Source organism: Lucilia cuprina, chromosome 4, assembly GCF_022045245.1.
Source record: "Lucilia cuprina isolate Lc7/37 chromosome 4, ASM2204524v1, whole genome shotgun sequence".
NCBI lineage: Eukaryota > Metazoa > Arthropoda > Insecta > Diptera > Calliphoridae > Lucilia > Lucilia cuprina.
Genome location: NC_060952.1, coordinates 62380060 through 62387328, shown reverse-complemented (window position 1 = coordinate 62387328; position 7269 = coordinate 62380060). Strand labels below are relative to the sequence as shown.

The following is a 7269-nucleotide window of genomic DNA, read 5'->3' as shown; positions in this document are numbered from 1 at the left end:
CGCATAGGCAACAATCTTCATACCTTTAGTTTCAAATATTACGGAAATTTTCCTTTGACCAAGAGCACTACGACAACCGCATAGGCAACGATCTTCATACCTTTAAATTCAAATATTGTGGTATACATAGCTTGTGTTTGTTAGTAGCTTAACTTAAAGTTAAAAACATAATTTAAAAAAAATATATATAATAAATTTGTAAACAATAAACATAATTTTAATTTGGAATAAACATATCACATTATTTAAAAGATGAAAACATAAAAATAGACGAAATTATCATAAAATCAGTTAAAACAAGTAAGAAATTATAGTCGGGCAAGATCGACCATATAATATCCTACACCTTTTACAAATATATAATGTAATTTAGTTGCCATAATAAAGCATTTAAGTTGAATTGTGCCGTTTCTTGTTGAATAAAATTGTGGACATTTAAGTGAAATTTTGATGGGGGGCTTCTCATAGGGGCTAGGGTCATATGATGACCTATTATTATGTAATTCGTAAGGGTCATTAAGTCTAGTATAGAACTTGGTTTTTGCAGCTTTTTGTAGAGATACGAGTATATTAAACATAATTATGAACTTAAAGGCCCTATTCGGGGGGTTCAGTTGTTGTTCAGTTGGGGCTAGGTGAAATAATGGACCGATGTAAACCATTTTCAACATGCTTCGTCTACGGTATCATAGACGGTCATGTGTCAAATTTCATTGAATTAATTTTAAAATTGCGACTTGTAGTTTGATTGGATTACAAAGTTTTAAAGCCCTATTCGGGGGTTCGGTTGTATGGGGGCTAGGTGAAATAATGGACCGATCTCAACCAGTTTCAATAGGTTTTCAAAATTGCGACCTGTAGTTTGATTACAAGGTTTGCAAGCCCTATTGGGGGTTTCAGTCTTCAAAATTGCGACCTGTAGTTTGATTACATGGTTTGCAAGCCCTATTGGTGGTTTCAGTCTTCAAAATTGCGACCTGTAGTTTGATTAGAAGGTTTGCAAGCCCTATTGGGGTTTCAGTTGTATGGGGGGCTAGGCGAAAAATTCTTAACATACATATATGTTTATAAAAAAGAAACCACTAAACTTACAGCTTTATTTTTTTTTATTTGATTCAAATTATTATTACAATTTACCAAAAAAAATATTTTTATAGTTTTAATCACTAGTGATGAAATTTTGAACCCTTTTCGGAAACCCTTCCATTAACGTTTTTATAGTGCTTTCTGTCACTTTGCTCGAACATGTAGTCCATCTCCGTTTAAAATCTACCACACTTTTGGACACCTTCTTTGTAATCTTCAATTCTCTTTTAACAAGAGCCCAATATCTCTCCACTGGCCTTAGCTCCGGGCAGTTTGGAGGATTTGCCTCTCTTGGTACAAATACCACATTATTGTTCTTGTACCACTCAAGGGCTTGTTTACCATAGTGACAGGATGCCAAGTCAGGCCAAAAATAAGTTGACACATTATGAAGTCTTATGAATGGAAGCAGCCTTTTTTGTAAACATTCCTTGATGTAAATTTCGGTATTTATAGAGCCCGTTGTAACAAATGATTGGCTTCTTTTGCCGCAACTGCATATTGCTTGCCATACCAAGAACTTTCTGGGAAATTTTGTCTGCTTTTGGGTCCTAAACTTTTCTTCAACATTCCCTCGAGCATCAGCAACATAAAACTTTTGACCTGGAAGTTGCGAAAAATCTGCCAGAACATATGTTTCGTCATCCATTATGCAGCAAGAATATTTTTTTATAAAACTTGACTTCAATTTCCATGCTCTGTTTTTGGCCTCTAAGTTTTTAGCAGCGTTCCTGTCAGGAACTTTTTGAGCCTTGTATGTTTTTAAACCTGCATTAGCTTTAACTTTTCGTACCAAATAGTCCGAGCACTGAGCTAACCGAGCTGCTTTCCTACCGGATGTGTTGGGAGCTCTATTGAAAATGCGTTCTATTTTTTTGGCTTTAGAAACATCATGTGGACCATTCCTTCTACCTGAACCAGGTTTTCTATCAACTGACAAGTTCTCCCGGTACTGTTTAATAACATTGGAAACAGTTTGACGGCAGACCTTTGTATGCTTGGCCAATTTTTTGTAAGACCAAGTTGGGTTTAGTTGAAAATATTTAATAATTTCAGTACGCACTTTTTTCTGGTCACTCATTTTAATCAGATTAACAAAAAAGTTAATATAATTACATTACACATAATAACTGACATGGTTTTCAAAGGTAACTTGATCAAAAAAAATCAAATAATACTTTGGTTGAAAAATGTAATGAAAAACGTGTGTTAAGAATTTTTCGATCTCACTCCTTATATTTTAAGAAAAGAAAATGTAGATTTTTAGGGGTCACGTCATTTTCGTCAAACATTTTATAGGTTTGAACGTAGCTTAAGATTCGGCACAGGCAAATATAGAACTCTTATTTGTTTTTAGAATTTCTTAGTATTATACCTTCTTGCAAAATCTTAACCAGCGTCTCCCAAAACCATATATGTGATATTTTTATTACGTAGATCCACTGCTCTATCCGTCTAAAAATTGTATTAAGAAAATGTTTAAAATTGCATCCCCCATTTTAAGTTTTTAAAATTAATCACCTTATATGTGATATTTATTTATTATGTAGATCAACTGATCCAATTATGGCCAATCTTTGACCTTGTGTGCAGTGACTTTCAACAGATTTACCCTTAAGGTAGACATGTTGAGCGACACTAATGACCACCTCTTTGGTAAATACCTTTTACATATCCTAAAAATTTTCAGCAGAAAACATAAAGCATTCAGAGGCAAGTTCTTTAGCAGAGCTGTAAATATGCCATCCGGCCCAGGTGATTTAAAGGAGTTGAATGAATTAACCGCCCATACTAGGTTTTACATAGTGACCTTTATGCAACTGTAAAAGTTACTTGGTACCACAGACTCGAAGTCCCATTGTTTGTCAACCACTTCTGATGCACGACAACCCGGAAAATGTGTTTGCATTAATGGATTTAAAGTATTGTGACCATGAAATCCTTTTAGCCCATTAATGGATTCAAAGTATTGTGACCATTAAATCCTTTTAGCCCAGCTTTAGATCAGCTTTGTACTTATTGAAACCTTTGAATTTGTTGTTGTGTTTATTTTAAAAGTTTCATTCCAATTAATTTATTTTTCAAAAAATCAAAAATACAAAAAAATGTAAAATAAAAGAAATGAAAACTTAATTATTTTTTAAACAAAATTTCAAAGTGTTAATTCTTCAAGTATAAACACGTCACTCCTCCTCCAGTGACATCAGATATTGATTCGTACGGTTCTAACAAATCGAAGAACTGGATGTTGTAATTCTTTTTAATCCTCATTTTTTAAAATAACAGCGGGTTTCAATCGATCTACAGATATTGTTTTATATTTACCATTAACATCAACCACAAATATATATATTTTTTTTTTTTGGTTTTTGATATAACGGGGTGTGGTCCTTTATAAGGATGTTGGAGAGATGAACGAAATTTGATTGTTGTAACTCTTTCGGTACGTATACTTGGGCTTGGCCATGTCTTGCAACTTTTTTGGTTTTATTATTATCCATGTCTTCTTTAAGTTGTTTAACCCATTCATTGTTAATGTTCTTTATTTTGAAATCAATTAAAAGTTCACCTAGTAGTGTTAGTTATTTACCATATACTGATCCAGCGGGATAAATGTTTAGATCATGGTTAATGGAAGACCTTAGACCCAACACAATTATTGGCAAAACATCTGACAAACGAGGGTTTGATTGGCACATAATTGCAGACTTTAGAGTTCGATGCCAACGCTCAACTTGCCCATTAGCCTGTGGGTGATAGGGTGTAGTAAATGAAGATTCAAATTGACGTCCTTGGTCAATGAAAATTTAATTAGATAGTCCAAATCTCGATATCCATCTACTTAGAAAAGCTTTTGCTACTGATTCAGATGTGATATTACTTAATGGCATCGCCTCTGGCCAGCGTATAAACCTATCGATTCAGGTTAGGCAATATCTGTATTCACCTGACAGGGGCAGCGGACCTATTAAGTCTATACTGACAATTTTGATTCTTTCATCAGGAATTGGAAATTCTCCAATCGGGCTTTTTATGTGACGGTGAACTTTACACTGTTGACATTTAATGCATGATTTTGTCCAAGACGAAATATCCTTCTTCATATTAGGCCAAACGAATCTACTAGAAATTATTTTGATTGAAGATTTTGAACCAGGGTGAGGATTTGGTTTCAGTCCCTCTTGGGTTATAAAATATCCCCAAAATTTTAAAGCAGATTTATCAAATTCGCTTTTATCACAATTTATTGTCACTCCATACTCTCGCAGTCTGTTGAAAATTTGCCGTAGGTGTTCCGAATGCTCTTCATCATCATTTGATGCTACCAAAATATCATCGATATATGAAAAACAAAAGTCAAGACCACGCAAAACTTCGTTATTGAACCGCTGGAACGTTTGTGCGGTTATAATGTAGTTATAATGGCCGTTTTAGGAATGTCGCTCTCTTCAGCTGGTATTTGAAATATGCTTTAACCATGTCGATTTTAGAAAATATTTTCTTACCGGCAAGCATGTTTGGAACAGTTACTTTGTTGAGAGCCCTATAATACCCACAGGACCGCCACATATCGTTACCTTTTGGCACCATATGAAGGGGACTGGACCACGAACTTTTGGATGGTCGACAAATACCAAAATTTAGCATGTACTCAAACTCTTGTTTAGCAATTTTTAATTTTTCTGGAGACAATCTATCATACACAATCTGGCATACACCTGTGACTCCATGTGATGAGTTACTGCATGTTTAACTGACGGCAGTTTATCGCTAGGTATTGTGACATCAACGAATTCCTTAAGAATTGATTGAAACTTACCATAATCATATGAAACGCTTTTCAAAGTGAAATCTTGAGACTTTGAACAAATGCCAGTCGTTTTCAGATCTGTTGAAGAAACTACTAAGCTGTTATTTTTGATATCAACTAGAAGTCCATAGTGTTTAAGAAAGTCTTAGTTAAGTCAGTCACAACATATAAACAGAGGAATTTTCGTCCAATATTGCAGTTGATAACTTATTTATCATATGTTCGAAATTTTGTATTGTTGGCAGCATAAAGAACAAAATATATGATGATACCAATAAAATGTTTTTTTTTCAGAAGGAGAACGAGTTCGATTTCTTGACAAATTTCTATACGGCGACGATTACCGATTGAAAGTGCATCTAATTTGGAAAATATCTCTTGATTTGTATTTTCAAGATTAGAAATTCTTTCATCTGCAGAAAGAGCGCTGATTGATGTTGCCGAATCATTCTGGTCATGGATCTTATCGGCTATTAAACATAGTTTATCAATTGTATCAGATAGATGGAAGACGATGAATCCATAATGCCTTGAGCAATTCTTCCGAAACTTTGTCAGAAGCCAACGTAAGCATTTCACGTAGAAATGTGGATCGTTTTTTATCGCCAACACTTACGTTTTCCAGAAGTTGACGAAGTCTTTTCTCTTCCGATTCAATGAACTCATCTTATATGGAACATTTAAGAGTTTCATATTCTGCGGGGGTCGCTTCCACAATATGACTAATATGGTTGAGGATGTTGCTCACGATTGATCCAACCAATGTGTGGTATTTTGTTGCATCTGCAGTCATTCCGGAAGTTACAAATTTTGATTCCATCTGGCAAAACCAGAGCTTGTTCGAACGTGTGGTGGAATTCACACTGCCACATAGTTTTACAAGCTACAGAAAAATTCTAGACGGGGGCGGCCTGTCGCATAATTAGTTTTACCTTCCTACAAGCTTGGAGCACCCTAATCTATATACATAAAAATTAATGTGTGTTTGTTTGTATGTTTGAACGTTATAGACTACTAAACGGCTGAACCGATTTTCTTGAAATTTTTACAGCATATTCCTGTATGTCTGGAATTTTAAAATTTCACGCCAACATTAAGAAAATATAAAATTCGTATATTTGAGATAATATAACAGTTAGAGTCCTCAAATTTTGACGGAGCCACTTTAGTGCCAATATGACTAACTAACTAACATCGGCCAATGTTCGGTGTCCGTCGAAATTTTGACCGAACGCGAAATTTTGACCGAACGCCGAACTTTTTATAAAATATTTATTTATCATATTTTTACATCATCAAAAAGTTTTAAAAATGCTGAAAATCATACATCCTGACTGTGAAATAAATTTCCGACATACATATGTACAAAACGCCTTTTAACTGTTCGTTTTTTCGGCTGATTTAAATAACCAGAAAGTGATTAAAAAGCTAAGAAAAGTGAAACATTTAATTTGAATTATCTAGTTTCGACTATATATCTTTGATCTCATTAGTAACATTGAAAGTTTATAGGTCCTTATTCTCAAACGATCTAGACATGTCTGTCAGTCTCTTAAAAGAACGATAGGACCTAAAATATTGTTGCAGATTGATTGGTATTCAAAATGGACAAAATCGATTTACATTTTGACATGACCTCCATATAAGGTTCACTGTAGAAAATGACTAACGTTCATAACAGGTTTAAAAGTACCAGCATTTTTATGAAATTATACTTAAATTTTGTTATGAACCAAAATTTCATATAAATCGGCAAATTGAAATTTGCGATTTGCGTTAAGTATTGTTAGTATATTATCTTTATATTAAGTATATATATTTTTATTCGATAAAATTTATTTTGATTTCGATACATATTTAAAACGAAGTTTTGATTACCTTGGATCATAATATGATCATGTATAACAATATTATGATAAATACAAAAATATCATGATGAAATATTTTGACAGAATTTAAACGTAATATGATATTTTAAAAATGTTACAATAACGATAATATTTTTAAACTACAATCATAATTTTAACCACAATCATGTTTTTTCTCTGCATGCTCTTACAGAGAACAACATCGTGAATCGTTTGAAAGCCAAAAATAAATGTATAAATTTATATATGCTTTTATGAAAGTAGTTTGTTATTGTTATTAGATTGAGTTTGTTATTGTTATTAGATTGAGTTTGTTATTAGATTGAGCTTGAGTATTAACTAGAAAAATTCGTATATTTGAAAAAACATGATTGTGGTTAAAATTGTGATTGTAGTTTAAAAATATTATCGTTATTGTAAAATTTTTAAAATATCATATTATGTTTAAATACCGTCAAAATATTTCATCATGATATTTTTGTATTTATCATAATATTGTTATAC

At 33.1% G+C, this 7269-nt stretch overlaps 2 protein-coding genes across 4 annotated transcripts in view; one reads left to right on the top strand and one right to left on the bottom strand.

The window, feature by feature from the left end:
- LOC111688377 (myosin-I heavy chain) overlaps positions 1-7269 on the bottom strand; it is a 1083699-nt gene that overhangs the window by 151322 nt on the left and 925108 nt on the right. The window lies entirely within an intron of this gene.
- The window catches only part of LOC124419840 (cyclin-dependent kinase inhibitor 1C-like), a 35655-nt gene that overhangs the window by 7501 nt on the left and 20885 nt on the right, over positions 1-7269 (top strand). The gene's annotated exons all lie outside the window — the stretch shown is intronic.